The following is a 17,631-nucleotide window of genomic DNA, read 5'->3' on the forward strand; positions in this document are numbered from 1 at the left end:
CTCCATGTTTGTCCCTCGCTGGAGTCCCACCTGTCCGACCGTGTACTCCGATGCGGCCGCGTCCGTCGGGTTCGGCGCCTTATTCGGCCACCAGTGGTTCGCCGGTTCCTGGCCCTCTCAAATCCACTCAGACCCTCAAGCCATTCAGTCCTCTCCGCTCCTTGAGTTGTACCCCATCGTGGCAGCCGCACAAGTCTGGGGCGAAGAATGGAGTAACATGCCAGTTCGGTTCATCACCGACAACCACACGGTCGTCGACATCATCACTAAAGGCAGATCCAGCTCACCCAAAGTCATGCGCTTCCTACGCAAACTCACCTGGCTTGCCCTCAAACACAATTTTCATGTTTCTTGCACCCACATCCAGGGCATCAGAAACGTCGCAGCGGATGCCTTGTCTCGCCTAAATCTAACTCTCTTCTTCCAGGTCATGCCGCAAGCCGAGAGAATCGGGATTCCCCCCCCGGACTTCGGCTCCCTGATCCTGGACTAGACAGACACCTATCCATGGCTCAAAATCTCATCCGCAAGTCCTTGTCCGAAAACTCCACCAGGAATTACCAGTCAGGTTGGAAAACTTTCCAGGTTTTTCGTCGCCTTCACCCCAGGGGCAACGTAAGCGAAACCACTTTCATCATGGCCTTCCTGGCATACTGCCACAAGGACCTACACCTCTCTTTCAGCACCATCAGATCATATCTGTCAGGGGTCCAACATCACCTCATGATCAGTCATCCAGACAGCAACTCAGTCTTTTCTTCCCACGCCATCAAAGCCACACTGCGGGGTATTCAAAAAAGCTCTCACAAACCCATTCCCTCCAGGCAACCTGTGTCAGGGGACCTGTTCAGGAAACTCTCCTCCTCCCTAGACGGCAGTCCTTTTGGCCCTTTCAGAAGCTGCATTCTCAAGGCCGCCCTCTACCTAAGCTTTTACGGCTTTCTCCGGCCCGGGGAATTCACCGGCACCTCTCCTCACAACATAGGCCCCACTCTAAACCAACTCATCCGTAGTCACGAACATTTCACTTTCACCTTGCCAGTCTCCAAAACTTCACAAATCGGGCCCCCAGTGCGCATAGAATACTTCCCTACCTCCAACTCCTGGTGTCCCGTGGCCGTCCTCAACAGGTTGCTAATCACCCTGGGCAACCGGGCTCCCGCCAGCCCTCTCCTTCCTTTCCCGTCACAGCCACTCACCTCCTCGCAGTTTGTCAAACACATTCGCAGCCTCGCGTCAGGGCTAGGGTTCAACCCCCAGGCCATCACGGGCCATTCGTTCAGGATCGGAGCCGCCTCCGCCGCCTCCAAACATGGGGTACCGGCCCACATCATACGCAAAATGGGTCGCTGGAAGTCCTCTTGTTTCTCACAATACATCCCGCAGCCAAAAGCCGAAATCGCCGCAGCTTTCTCTGACTTGGTTCTGTAATTCCATCTTCCACAATAAAGAGTCGTTTCCTAAACCTTTCCTACTCGTATTTTTGCCCCCTTTATTTGGCCTACCCTCATCACGTGGCAACAGGCACACCACCAGCCACTTTAGCTAGTTAGGTTCAGTCACACTCATCAGGCTTCGCGCCGTAGCCAGGACCACAAATTCAGCAGGCTGAATCCAGCCTGCTTTTGTGGGAGGGGCGTAGGGGGCTTCTTAAGCTCCGCCGCCCAGCTCTCCGGGTGCACGTCCTCTCTCGCCCCTCCCTCCCGGCCCTTCTCCTTACATCTCCCAGGGTATGCCCCCTTTATTTGGCCTACCCTCATCACGTGGCAACAGGCACACCACCAGCCACTTTAGCTAGTTAGGTTCAGTCACACTCATCAGGCTTCGCGCCGTAGCCAGGACCACAAATATATATATATATATAGTACCAGTTAAAAGTTTGGACATATTTTTTTCATTATTCTCTAATTTTGTATCATTTTATACAGTACATTGTAGATTCATATTGAAGACATGTAAACAATTCAGGAACACACATGTAATTATGTAGTAAGTAAAAATGTTTTAAACGAGAATATATATGTATATTTTAGATTCTTCAAAGTAGCCCCCCTTTTTGCTTTGCACAATCTTGCTATTCTCTTAATCAGCTTCACAAGGTAGTCGCCTGGAATTGTTTTAGAACAATCTTGACGGTATTCCCTGTTAGTTCATGGCATTATAAATATATACTCGATGTAGCAGAGTTAACACTCACACACTTGGTGAGTTATCACATTTAGTTAACACATTATCACTTTGACTGATAACTCTGCTTCATCTTTTGCTGCATCTCAGCTGCATAAACTAATGGTGCAGTGCTTGTAAAGTAGGGGATCAATAATAGCATAAGATAGCACACATACAAAATTGAAATGAGCAAATATACAGGCCTTTATAACAAACTTCAAGATAAACACAGATAGAGCTTAAAGGGGTTATCTAAGACAAATGCAGACCTCCCAGAGTGGCTGGCTCACTCATGGTGGGGGATCATGCTCACCTGGCCCCTGCCACCGGGTTCGATCTCTGTTGCTCCCGGGCCTCCTCTTTCTCTCCCTGCAGCACTGAAAACAATATATGTCGATGGGAAGGGGAGGGGACCGTGACCCCTGCAGCTAATCACAGGTCACAGCAGTGATCTGTTTCCCTTGTGCTATGACAACTGGTCTCGTAATGCAAAAGAACCATGGCACTGCTGCAGCCCTTGATTGGCTGCAGCGTTCCCATGCCGACCCCATTAATGGATGTTGTTTTCAGCGCCGCAGGGAGAGAAAGACCCAACCCGTTAAGCTACAGAGACTGAGCCCAGCGGTAGTGACCAGGTCAGTATGATCACCACCACTGATTGGCCACTCTCTGAGGTCTTTATTAGTCTAGGATAACCCCTTTAAAATATGCAAGAAAGGAGTGGAAAGAAAGAGGAGTTTGGGAGATGAGAACACTTGTAACAATTGTATACATGGAAATCTGATTGTAATATGATGTAAGCTTATTTGGAGATGTACTGTTTGTCATTCATTTTGAAGCTTGGAAAGTGTGTGAGGGAAACCCACACCAAACGTAGGAGGGAAAGGGGTGAGGGGAAAAGGCCTGGTAACTAGGGAAAGGAGCAGGTCACCTGCTAGAGAAATCCTAATCAAAGTCCTGACTGACTGTAAGTATGAACTGACCCCAAAGGTAGGTGAGTTTATACAGAGGAATATAAAGTCCTAACTCACCCTGTAGGACCCTGGTACTAATGTCAGGACAAGAGACAACCTGTTCCTCCAAACGGTAGGATGAACAGCAGTCTCCCTCAGGCCTAAACACAAATGGCAGGGAAAAGAACAACACAAGAAAACCCCAACAATAAACAACAGGGGAAGGAGACACCTAACTTCAAATGGCTATGAAAGCACAGGAACTCCGCTGAGATCCAAACACCAGCAATCCACAACAAGACTGAAGCTATAAACCACACAGCATGGTGGGAGAAGCCACAATAAATTGGGAAGGTTAAATGACCACATAAGCAACACCTGAGGCAAGGGGTGTGGCCATTACCAGAAACAACACAGACATGAATTGATCCACAAGGAACCTGTCAGATCAAACCACGTGTTGTCAGTCTCAAAGACCTCCTGGCACCTGTCATGGGAACATCTGTGACAGTACCCCCCCTTTTACAGGTGACCTCCGGGCACCCAGGTGAAACTTGTGAAAAGCTTTCATCAAACGACTGGCATTCACATCGGATGCTGGTACCCACATTATCTCCTCTGGTCCTTAACCCTTCCAGTGAACAAGATACTGAAGAGATCTACGGAGAACTCGAAAGTCAATTATCTTGGCAATCTGAAATTCCAAACTACCATCCACCATGATAGGAGCGGGTGGCAAGGAAGATGGCTCCAAAGGTTCAACATATCTCTTCATCAAAGATTTATGAAACACATTATGAATCTTCAGGGCCTGAGGAAGTTCAAAACGAAAGGCTACCGGATTAATAATGGCAGTGATCTTATATGGACCAATAAACATTGGACCCAACTTCCAAAAAGGTACCTTCAACTTAATGTTTCTTAGCCACAGAGAATCACAGAGAATCACCCCCTCTTAGGTTCGGACCACTCATACGTTACCTGTCAGCCATACGTTTATACTTGTTGCCTATATTCCTCAAGTTATTTAGAATTTTCCGCCATATAGATGACAATGATGACGAAAAACGCTCCTTCTCAGGAATACCAGAAGTATAAGAATCAGAAAATGTGCCAAACTGCGGGTGGAACCCATATGCCCCAAAAAACGACGACTTTTCAGTGGACTCTCTCTATGATTGTTTATGGCAAACTCTGCTAAAGACAAAAATGAAGACCACTCCTCCTGGTGCGATAAGAATGCTCCTACCCCCACCTTGGAAGCGTCAACCTCCACAATGAAAGACTGTGACACATCCGGCTGCATCAATATAGGGGCAGAAGTGAAACACTCCTTAACCGCAGAAAGGGCTCGCAATGCCGAATCGTACCACACTGAGACATCCGCCCCATTCTTAGTCATGTCCGTTAAGGGTCTTACCACTGTGGAATAGTTCCTAATACATTTTCGTGAATAGTTGGTGAACCCCAAAAACCGCATAAGAGCCTACAGATTTTTGGGTCGATCCCAGTCCAATACAGCACAGACTTTCTCTGGATCCATTCGAAAACCCGAAGATGACAACAGGTAGCCGAAGAACTGCACCTCCTGTACAGCAAAAAACACACTTCTCCAATTTTGCATAAAATGTATTATCTCTTAAGATCTGTAACACCTGTCTAACGTGATCCTGATGAGTCTCCACGTCTGGAGAATAAATTAATATGTCATCCAAATACACAACAACAAACCTCCCCACCAGGTGATGAAAAATGTCATTCACAAAATGCTGGAAAACCATGGGAGCATTGATCAACCTAAAAGGCATGACCAGGTTCTCAAAGTGACCCTCTGAGGTATTAAAAGCCATCTTCCATTCATCCACTTCCTTGATCCTGACCAGAATATATGCCCCCCGCCTTAAGTCCAACTTGGAGAACACCTTGGCACCAACAATCAGGATCACAGACAGTAATCCAGTTGAGCTCACGGAAATCCAGGGTTCCGTCCTTTTTTTTAACAAAGAAAAACGCTGCTGCCACAGGAGATTTGGAAGGTCTTATGTGTCCTTTAGCCCAATTCTCGGTAATATACTCTCTCATGGCCGTTATTTCGGGTCCAGAAGAGTTATACAACCTAGATTTGGGCAACTTAGCTCCGGGAATAAGGTTGATAGGACAATCATATTCCCAATGCGGAGGTAAATCCTGCCATCCACTTTCAGAAAACACTTTGGAAAAATCAGATATAAAAGAGGGTAATGTTCTAGTGGTTAGAGCAGAAAAAGACGTATTCAGACAATTATCTATGCAATAATCACCCTAATCCAGAATCTGTCTATCTTGCCAATTGATGGTTGGATTATGCTTGCTTAGGGTCCATTCACACATCTGCAAAATGGGTCCGCATCCGTTCCACAATTTTGTGGAACAGGTGCGGACCCATTCATTTTCATACGGGCCGGAATGTACTGTTACGGATCCGCACTTCAGTTCCGCAAAAAAATACATGTCCTATTTTTGTCCGCAATTGCGGACAAGAAAAGGCATTTTCTATGAGAGTGCTGGCGATGTGCGGTCCGCAAAATGCAGAATGCACATTACCGGTGTCCGTGCTTTGCAAAATACATAAGGACGTGTGAATGGACCCTTAACCATGGTAAACCCAGAACCAAAGGAGCAGGGAGACCTTCCATCACAAAACACGAGATAAACTTCTGATGAAAGTCACCCACTCTTCATCGGATGTCATGCACCATCTGAGACAAACACTTCTGAGGTGCTAAATCAATGGCAAAAACGGAAATGTTTTTCTCTAATGCACTTGGTGACAACCCGTGCATAAGGACGAACTGACCATCAATCAGATTCACCCCCTGCCCCACTGTCGATAAACACCTCAATCCCCACAGTCTTGGACTCTAGCGCCACCTCGGCAGTCAGTAGAAATCGGGTACTACCAGTCAAATTCCCATTCTCTGACTCCCGTCTTACCCCTCTAAGAGTCAGATGGAAATTAGACGTCCCCTTTTCTTTTTGACGCTGAATGCATGGACATACATTGATAAAATGGCCCTTTTGTCCGCAGAAAAAAACACACACACCCTTTCTACAACCAATACTCTTGAAAGCAGATCCAGTAGTAGCTCCCCCTAATTGCAAGGGTTCGTCCCCAGACCTAAACCCAGGAGTATCTTCACCCAAATTGTCAGAGGAAGACGGTACGATATGTGATAGTACGTCCTGATAGTGGGGGTCCCTAGATCTTTCTCTCAGACATCTATCAATGCGTACAGCAAGAGACATAGCGGCCTCCAAAGACTCGGGATTCTCATGAAAGGCCAAAGCTTCCTTCAGCCTCTCTGATAATCCCTCTGACAGAAATGACTATGGAGAGCCAGATCGTTCCACTCAGTATCCGTAGCCCACCTCCTAAACTCAAAGTAATAGATCTCAGCAGAATGCTCTCCCTGACGAAGGTCACGTAACTTGGTCTCGGTCAGGGATGTCCAGTCTGGGTCATTATAAAGGAGACCCAAAGCTTTGAAAATGTAATCCACCCACTGGAGGGACTGCGAACTGGTCAGCAGAGAAAAGCCCAAGACTGAGTGTCCCCTTTAAGCAACGACATAGCCACACCAATTCTCTGACTCATCCCCAGAAGAGTGTGGACGTAGCTTAAAATACAACTTGCACGCCTCTCTGAACAAAATGAAATTATCACTTCCCTCAGAGAATCTGTCTGGGAGGACCACTTTTGGTTCAGGACAGGTCTGGTAACCACCACTAGGACCAGCAGCCTGTGGTCTCTGGATCTCGAGACAGTCGTGCGGAGGTCAGCTACCTCCAAAAACAGCCCCTGCAGCTGTTCAGCCAGTGCAGCTATAGGATCCATTGCTGTACTGACATAAGCAAAAAAATTACGGTTTGGCGGTTTATAATGTCACGCTTCGGTGTGGGAGGGAAACCCACACCAAACGTAGGAGGGAAAGGGGTGAGGGGAAAAGGCCTGGTAACTAGGGAAAGGAGCATGTCACCTCCTAGAGAAACCCTAATCAAAGTCCTAACTAACTGCAAGTATGAACTGACCCCAAAGGTAGGTGAGTTCATACACAGGAACCTAAAATCCTAACTCACCCTGCAGTACCCTGGTACTAATGTCAGGACAAGAGACAACCTGTTCCTCCAAATGGTAGGACAACACAAATGGCAGGGAAAAGAACAACACAAAAAAAAACAACAATAAACAACAGGGGAAGGAGAAACTTAACTTCAAATGGCTATGGAAGCACAGGAACTCTGCCGAGATCAAAACACCAGCAAGCCACAACAAGACTAAAGCTATAAACCGCACAGCATGGTGGGAGAAGCCACAATAAATTGGGAAGGTTAAATGACCACATAAGCAACACCTGAGGCAAGGGGTGTGGCCATTACCAGAAACAACACAGACACAAATTGATCCACAAGGAACCTGTCAGATCAAACCACATGTTGCCAGTCTCAAAGATCTCTTGGCACCTGGCATGGGAACGTCTGTGACACATGCCTTCTGGGCATAGCTGCTGGTTTGTTCAACTGCTCTGTTATTCCTGCACTTCAGCAACTCAAACACACTTGTGTGCACATTCTGTCTGGCAGGCCAGGCTGCCAGTGTAATGCATTTCCATCCAACTTCACGCAGACTGACGCCTATTTCTGCTGTGCCCGTATAGTGCACATGTGCTCCCACCAGCTCTTAAAGTGCCAGAGCATGTACCCTAATTTTCCCCAGCTAAATGGTGGCCACCTTGAGGTACTTAAGTCGTCATCTACCCTAGTGGAAAAGTACCTGAGCACCAGGTTCTCGTAGCTAGATTCCTGCAAAGGCGCAGCATACTATGGCCATTAACTTGTGTACTGACTTTTGCTTTTCTTGATTATTGACTCTTTACTGCCTGACCTGAACTCTGCCTAATCTCTGTACTGATGCTGAGCTGCACACCTTCACCTCAGACTTTTTATTGGATTGCACAAACCCTGTCTGCTCAGACCTTGCCCTGTCCCTGACCATCATTTCAGCTGACCAGGGGGGCCACTTACATAATATCCTTAGGAGTAGCTACATCCTTCCGTGTTTCCTCACCTTCTTTCTGGTTCCTCAGGGAACTCTTTAGATTCAGAAATAAAGATATAATGCTGCAGCTACAGTAGTATTACACTGCCTAATATTTGTATAGGAAAAACATCAATCAATGATAAAGGCATACATCAGAGCTCATTTGAATTTACCTAATACACCTTAAGAATTATATGGGGGAGAAAATATTGCTAGCTCAATTGTTTCTTCCCCTTTCAGTTGCATCAACTATCTTCAGAACAGCCCTGATTGCACAAGGAGGGGATGTGTTGCCGATAATCAAGCATCTTTTATTCTGAATAAGAGATGCAATTAGCTGACAACTGAATTTGTTCAATTGTTGGCTGAATGGCAGCAGAATTAATTACAAAGGACAATTATTAGGAACAAGCATTTCTATGAAGATGTGCTTCCTATAATTGTCCTGAAAATTAGCAGTGTAATAGGACCTTTATCTATTAAGTGCTCCGCATCCCATTGGGTCAACAGCATGTAAACAGTATTTTGAATGCTATTAGGGGTTATGAGCTGAACCAAGAAGGAAAAATGTTAATCGTTCTCATTTACTCCATTTTCACCTGGAGATAAGATAAGAGAGAGCCAGATCTGTGCACCAGAACAAAAAATGTTAACCATGAGCTGCAGTAGATTTCAGTCATAATTTAGGCCAGGCTCTGGCATAAATTACAGTATACTTGCTAGGACAAGGCTGGCCATGCCCCTCCCATTTAGTCCTTCCCACATTTTTTACCACTTTTGAAAACCGTCAGTAAATTAGTATGAAAAGTTGAGAATGGCTTGCTTAATAAGAGGCTTTTTCTGTGTCATAAATCTTTGCTGTTTTTTTTTTACACTTTTTTGAAGCATTTCCTTGTTTTTATATGGCCAAATATTATGTTAAAGTCTAAAGTCAACAAAGTGCTTTGTAATGTTTTCATGACCAGTGCCATACATGTATGGCACTAAACGGAACTTTAAAGATGGCGACCGTTCGCGAGCATAGCAGGCACCATTGCCGCCAGGTGCCTACTGTTTTAAACAGCAGGCACCTGGGAATAATGTTCATGACTGGCGATAACGCTGATTATGGCCTTTCAATTAGTGTTGAGCAAATCGAAGCTTCTGAAGCGGAATTCAGTCCGAAGATTAGGAAAACTTTAATTCAGCACAAATAAAAAATTTCTGGCGTTTTGTTTTGCACGTGTTACAAAGTGAAAGTAAAAAGCCTGGGAACACGAGATCACCCTTGCCATGCAGCCAATCCACAGGTAGCCATCCCCTGTAATGTCACAGCCCTATAAAAGCCTCATCCTGCACAGTCTCCGCTATTGTCCACTGAGCTGAACATAGGGAGAGACATGGCTGCAATCATCCAGTGGCCATGTTTCATCCATCCCCCATGTTCAGCCATCTGGTCTTAAATACCACTGGGCTCACAGTAGGAAGAGATCCCGGACCCTATGGAGGGATCCACATGGGAATATGGTCATTCCTGTAGGGATCCCTTCATCCCTAAATGAACTGTAGCTCCCCACAGCCGGCAGCACTCATGCAGTCCCAAACCATGACACTCCCACCACCATGCTTACTGTAGGTAATACACACTTGTCTTTGTACTCCTCACCTGGTTGCTGCCATGCTTGACACCATCTGAACCAAATAAGTTTATCTTGGTCTCATCAGACCACAGGACATGGCTCCAGTAATCCATATAGAACCAAAAAAGAAAGCCTCAATGTAAAACCGTAAGTTAGGGCAAGGGATGAATAACCATATAAACCTATAGTGTTGTTGAATAGAGATGTCCCGAACTATTCACCGGCGAACAGTTCCCGGCGAACATCGCTTGTTCGCGTTCGCCGCGGTGGGCGAACATATGCAATGTTCGGTCCGCCCCCTATTTGTCATCATTGAGTAAACTTTGACCCTGTACCTCACAGTCAGCAGACACATTCCAGCCAATCAGCAGCATACCCTCCCTCCCAGACCTTCCCACCTCCTGGACAGCATCCATTTTAGATTCATTCGGAAGCTGCAGTGTCACAAATTTGACTAAGTTGTAATCACAATGCGATTAATACAGGTTATATTAATCGCATTGCGAATTCAAATTAGAGCTGGATTCCTAATGGTTGTTGTATTGCTAGAATATAACGAAGATTGAGAATATAGTGCTATATTCGTTATATTCGTCAATTCTAGCAATACAACCATTAGGAACTCAGATCTAAGTTGTAATCGCAATGCGATTAATACAGGTTATATTAATTGCATTGCGATTTCAACTTAGAGCTGGGTTCCTAATGACCCTGTACCTCACAGTCAGCAGACACATTCCAGCCAATCAGCAGCAGACCCTCCCTCCCAGACCCTCCCACCTCCTGGACAGCATCCATTTTAGATTCATTCGGAAACTGCATTCATAGTGAGAGGAGGGACAGTGTAGCTGCTGCTGATTTAATAGGGAAATCGATAGCTAGGCTAGTGTATTCAGTGTAGTCATTTTTGACTGTAATATAATAGCAGTCAGTTGCCTGCAAGCGTGTGTGTTTCAGGCCCTGCCAGTGCACAGTGTCACACCAGTGCAACTCATGTCTGGTGTCACAGTAGATTACATTAAAAAAAAAAAAAATAATTTTGACTGTAATAGAAAAACAGTCAGTTGCCTGCAAGCGTGTGCGTTTCAGGCCCTGCCAGGGCACAGTGTCACACCAGTGCAACTCATATCTGGTGTAACAGTGGTGCACATTTAAAAAAAAACTAAAATTTTGACTGTGAAATAATAGCAGTCAGTTGCCTTCACGCGTGTGCGTTTCAGGGCCTGCGAGGGCACAGTGTCACACCAGTGAAACTCATATCTGGTGTAACAGTAGTGTACATTTAAAAAAAAAATAGAAATTTGACTGTGAAATAATAGCAGTCAGTTGCCTTCACGCGTGTGCGTTTCAGGGCCTGCCAGGGCACAGTGTCACACCACTGCAACTCATATCTGGTGTAACAGTAGTGTACATTTAAAAAAAAACTAGAAATTTAACTGTGAAATAATAGCAGTCAGTTGCCTTCACGCGTGTGCGTTTCAAGCCCTGCCAGGGCACAGTGTCACACCAGTGCAACTCATATCTGGTGTAACAGTAGTGTACATTTAAAAAAATATATATAGAAATTTGACTGTGAAATAATAGCAGTCAGTTGCCTTCACGCGTGTGCGTTTCAGGGCCTGCTAGGGCACAGTGTCACAACAGTGCAACTCATATCTGGTGTAACAGTAGTGTACATTTAAAAAAAAACTAGAAATTTGACTGTGAAATAATAGCAGTCAGTTGCCTTCACGCGTGTGCCTTTCAGGGCCTGCCAGGGCACAGTGTCACACCAGTGCAACTCATATCTGGTGTAACAGTAGTGTACATAAAAAAAATTAAATTGAAATTTGACTGTGAAATAATAGCAGTCAGTTTCCTTCACGCGTGTGCGTTTCAGGCCCTGCCAGGGCACATTGTCACATCAGTGCAACTCAGATCTGGTGTAACAGTAGTGTACATTAAAAAAAAAACTAGAAATTTGACTGTGAAATAATAGCAGTCAGTTTCCTTCACGCGTGTGCGTTTCAGGCCCTGCCAGGGCACAGTGTCACACCAGTGCAACTCATATCTGGTGTCACAGTAGTGTACATTTAAAAAAAAACTACAATTTAGACTGTGAAATAATAGCAGTCAGTTGCCTTCATGCGTGTGCGTTTCAGGGCCTGCCAGGGCACAGTGTCACACCAGTGCAACTCATATCTGGTGTAACAGTAGTGTACATTTAAAAAAAAAATACAATTTTGACTGTGAAATAATAGCAGTCAGTTGCCTTCACGCGTGTGCGTTTCAGGGCCTGCCAGGGCACAGTGTCACACCAGTGCAACTCATATCTGGTGTAACAGTAGTGTACATTTAAAAAAACAAAACAAAATTTGACTGTGAAATAATAGCAGTCAGTTGCCTTCACGCGTGTGCGTTTCAAGCCCTGCCAGGGCACAGTGTCACACCAGTGCAACTCATATCTGGTGTAACAGTAGTGTACATTTAAAAAAATATATATAGAAATTTGACTGTGAAATAATAGCAGTCAGTTGCCTTCACGCGTGTGCGTTTCAGGGCCTGCTAGGGCACAGTGTCACAACAGTGCAACTCATATCTGGTGTAACAGTAGTGTACATTTAAAAAAAAACTAGAAATTTGACTGTGAAATAATAGCAGTCAGTTGCCTTCACGCGTGTGCCTTTCAGGGCCTGCCAGGGCACAGTGTCACACCAGTGCAACTCGTGTCTGGTGTAACAGTAGTGTACATAAAAAAAATTAAATTGAAATTTGACTGTGAAATAATAGCAGTCAGTTTCCTTCACGCGTGTGCGTTTCAGGCCCTGCCAGGGCACATTGTCACATCAGTGCAACTCAGATCTGGTGTAACAGTAGTGTACATTAAAAAAAAAACTAGAAATTTGACTGTGAAATAATAGCAGTCAGTTTCCTTCACACGTGTGCGTTTCAGGCCCTGCCAGGGCACAGTGTCACACCAGTGCAACTCATATCTGGTGTCACAGTAGTGTACATTTAAAAAAAAAACTACAATTTAGACTGTGAAATAATAGCAGTCAGTTGCCTTCATGCGTGTGCGTTTCAGGGCCTGCCAGGGCACAGTGTCACACCAGTGCAACTCATATCTGGTGTAACAGTAGTGTACATTTAAAAAAATATATATAGAAATTTGACTGTGAAATAATAGCAGTCAGTTGCCTTCACGCGTGTGCGTTTCAGGGCCTGCCAGGGCACAGTGTCACACCAGTGCAACTCATATCTGGTGTAACAGTAGTGTACATTTAAAAAAAACAAACGAAATTTGACTGTGAAATAATAGCAGTCAGTTTCCTTCACGCGTGTGCGTTTCAGGCCCTGCCAGGGCACAGTGTCACACCAGTGCAACTCATATCTGGTGTAACAGTAGTGTACATAATAAAAAAACTAGAAATTTGACTGTGAAATAATAGCAGTCAGTTGCCTTCACAAGTGTGTGTTTCAGGCCCTGCCAGGGCACAGTGTCACACCAGTGCAACTCATATCTGGTGTAACAGTAGTGTACATTTTAAAAAAAAACTACAATTTTGACTGTAATAGATTGAATATCAGTTAGTTGTCTGCAAGCGTGTGTGTCAGGCCTACAGCGTCTACTCTGCCAACTTCTGCCAGTGCACAGTGCCACTCATATCTGGTGTCACAGTAGCTTGCACGCATAGTACCACTAATCGAAAAAAAAATGACAGGCAGAGGCTTGGCCACCCCGCAGGGGCCGTCGGGGTCGTGGTGCTGTGATTCCCTTTGGCCCTAGAATAATGCCCAGTGTTCAGAGGCCACGTACCCTGAACTCGAAAAGTTGACTGGCTAACACAGGACACCCAATCTTCTACAGCTTCCGCTCGGAACCTTGACGCACCATCCTCCTCCAGTTTAGCTTCGGGCATCTCTCAAGTTACCACTCGCCCGCCTGCCGCTACCACCAACACTAGCACCACAGCTGCTTCACTTGTTCTGTCAGAGGAGTTATTTACACATCAGTTGGAAGAAATTAGTGATGCGCAACCATTATTGCCAGAGGATGTAGATAACAGGGATATGTCTCAGTCAGGCAGCATTACACACATGGATGTACGGTGTGATGATGATGATGTTGTAACCGCTGCTGCTTCCTTTGCTGAGTTGTCAGATACAAGTGAAGCGGTTGATGATGACGATGTGTCCGTGGATGTCACGTGGGTGCCCGCTCGAAGAGAAGAAGAACAGGGGGAAAGTTCAGATGGGGAGACAGAGAGGAGGAGGAGACGAGTTGGAAGCAGGGGGAGGTCGTCGCAAGGAGCTAGTGGCACAGTCAGACAGCATGCATCGGCACCCGGGATCAGCCAGACAGCACGCCAATCAACGCATGCTGTTGCCACCACCAGAATGCCGTCATTGCAGAGCTCAGCATTGTGGCATTTTTTTTGTGTGTCTGCCTCTGACAAAAGCGAAGCCATTTGCAACCTGTGCCAAAAGAAACTGAGTCGTGGGAAGTCCAACACCCACCTAGGTACAACTGCTTTGCGAAGGCATATGATCGCACATCACAAACGCCTATGGGATCAACACATGAGTACAAGCAGCACACAAACTCAAAGCCGCCATCCTCCTCCTGGTCCAGCATCTTCAGCCACGTCAACCACTGCTGTCCTCCTTGCCCCCTCTCAACCATCCGCCATTCCGTCTCTCGCCTTGAGCAGTTCCTGCTCATATGCCCACAGTCAGGTGTCTGTCAAGGACATGTTTGAGTGTAAGAAGCCAATGTCACAAAGTCACCCCCTTGCCCGGCGTCTGACAGCTGGCTTGTCTGAACTCTTAGCCCGCCAGCTTTTACCATACAAGCTGGTGGAGTCTGAGGCGTTCCAAAAATTTGTAGCTATTGGGACACCGCAGTGGAAGGTACCCGGCCGAAATTTCTTTGCACAAAAGGCAATCCCCAACCTGTACTCGATTGTGCAAAAGGAAGTAATGGCATGTCTGGCACACAGTGTTGGGGCAAGGGTCCATCTGACCACTGATACCTGGTCTGCAAAGCACGGTCAGGGCAGGTATATCACCTACACTGCGCATTGGGTAAACCTGCTGACGGCTGCCAAGCATGGAATGCGTGGCTCTGCAGAGGAGTTGGTGACACCGCCACGACTTGCAGGCAGGCCTGCTGCCACCTCCTTTACTCCTCCTACTCCATCCTCTTCCATAACCTCCTCGGCTGAGTCCTCTTCTGCTGCTGCGTCTTGCTCCACATCAACAGCACCCCCCCAGCTCCCCAGGGGCTATTCCACATCCCGGATACGGCAGTGTCACGCTGTCTTGGGGTTGACTTGCCTAAAAGCAGAGAGTCACACCGGACCAGCACTCCTGTCCACCCTGAACGCACAGGTGGATCAGTGGCTGACTCCGCACCAACTGGAGATCGGCAAAGTGGTGTGTGACAATGGAAGCAATTTGTTGGCGGCATTGAATTTGGGCAAGTTGACACATGTGCCGTGCATGGCACATGTGTGTAATCTGATCGTACAACGCTTTGTGCATAAGTACTCAGGCTTACAGGACGTCCTGAAGCAGGCCAGGAAGGTGTGTGGTCATTTCAGGCGTTCCTACACGGCCATGGCGCACTTTTCAGATATCCAGCGGCGAAACAACATGCCAGTGAGGCGCTTGATTTGCGACAGCCCGACACGTTGGAATTCAACACTCCTAATGTTCGACTGCCTGCTCCAACAATAAAAAGCCATCAACAAGTATTTGTATGACCGGGGTGCTAGGATAGCCTCTGCGGAGCTCGAAATTTTTTTGCCACGTTACTGGACACTCATGCGCAATGCCTGTAGGCTCATGCGTCCTTTTGAGGAGGTGACAAACCTAGTCAGTCGCACCGAAGGCACCATCAGCGACATCATACCATTTGTTTTCTTCCTGGAGCGTGCCCTGCGAAGAGTGCTGGATCAGACCGTAGATGAGCGTGAAGAGGAAGAGTTGTGGTCACCATCACCACCAGAAACAGCCTTATCAGCATCGCTTGCTGGACCTGCGGCAACGCTGGAAGATGATTGTGAGGAAGAGGAGTCAGAGGAGGAATGTGGCTTTGAGGATTAGAAAGACCAACCACAACAGGCATCCCAGGGTGCTCGTTGTCACCTATCTGGTACCCGTGGTGTTGTACGTGGCTGGGGGGAAGAACAGACCTTCAGTGAGATCACTAAGGACGAGGAACGGGACATGAGTAGCTCGGCATCCAACCTAGGGTCTTTCATGCTGTCGTGCCTGTTGAGGCACCCTTGTATAAAAAGGCTGAAGGAGAACGACCTGTACTGGGTGGCCACGCTACTAGACCCCTGGTATAAGCAGAAAGTGCCTGAAATGTTACCGAATTACCGCAAGTCGGAAAGGATGCAGCAGTTCCAAAATAAATTAAAAAGTATGCTTTACACAGCGTATAAGGATGATGTCACAGCACAATGGGAATCTAACAGGGTAAGAGGTGAAAGTAATCCTCCTCCTCCCACGACCACGCCGGCAAGAACAGGGCGCTTTACAGAAGTGTTGTTGATGGAGGACATCCGGAGCTTTTTAAAGCGAACCTGTCACCATGATTTTGCGCATAGAGCTGGGGACATGGGCTGCTAGATGGCCACTAGCACATCTGCAATACCCAGGTCCCATAGCTCTCTGCGCTTTTATTGTGTTAAAAAAACGTTTTGAGTGATATGCAAATTACCTGATATGAGTCCTGTAGCCGGAGATGAGTCAAGCGTCAAGGAGCCCAGCACCGCCCCGCGTCCTCCGAATCTCCTCCTTGCCGGCTGACATCACAGAGCTGGAGCGCCGAAATCTCGCGATGCGCGAGCTAGCGTATGCGCAGTGTCGGCATCATGTTCATTCCCTGTGCTGGCATCAGCACAGGGAACGAACTACGCATGCGCTAGCTCGCGCATCGTGAGATTTCGGCGCTCCAGCTCTGTGACGTCACCCGGCAAGGAGGAGATTCGGAGGACGCGGGGCGGTGCTGGGCTCCTTGACGCTTGACTCATCTCCGGCTACAGGACTCATATCAGGTAATTTGCATATCACTCAAAACGTTTTTTCAACACAATAAAAGCGCAGAGAGCTATGGGACCTGGGTACTGCAGATGTGCTAGTGGCCATCTAGCAGCCCATGTCCCCAGCTCTATGCGCAAAATCATGGTGACAGGTTCCCTTTAAGTCCTACGCATCGCCACAGCCCTTCGGGGTCCACCCTCAAAGAAAGACTCGACCGACAGGTAGCAGACTACCTCGCCTTAACTGCAGATATCAACACTCTGAGGAGCGATGAACCCCTTGACTACTGGGTGTGCAGGCTTGACCTGTGGCCTGAGCTATCCCAATTTGTGATAGAACTTCTGGCCTGCCACGCTTCAAGTGTCCTGTCAGAAAGGACCTTCAGTGCAGCAGGAGGTATTGTCACTGAGAAGAGAAGTCGCCTAGGTCAAAAAAGTCTAGATTACCTTACTTTTATTAGGATGAATGAGGGATGGATCCCTAAGGGACTGACAGTGGGCGATACATTCGACTAAAAAAGGCCTGATGAGATGAGCTGCCTTGGGCTAAAAATGGTCCACACGCTGCTGTATTTTATCTCTGAATGCCGTATGACCTGCGTGGCTTATCCGCCACCAACTAGGGTTCAAGCCGCAATGTTTTAGGGCACTTTCTGCCTGGGAAACAAACATTAATTTTTCTGGCAGCGGCTGCAACAATACCTATTTTTTCAGGCATGTGTACATGCCTAATTTTTCTGGCCTCTGGTGCTGCACTGTGGCTGCAAAAACAAAACAAAAAA

Source organism: Bufo bufo, chromosome 3, assembly GCF_905171765.1.
Source record: "Bufo bufo chromosome 3, aBufBuf1.1, whole genome shotgun sequence".
In the NCBI taxonomy this organism is placed as follows: domain Eukaryota; kingdom Metazoa; phylum Chordata; class Amphibia; order Anura; family Bufonidae; genus Bufo; species Bufo bufo.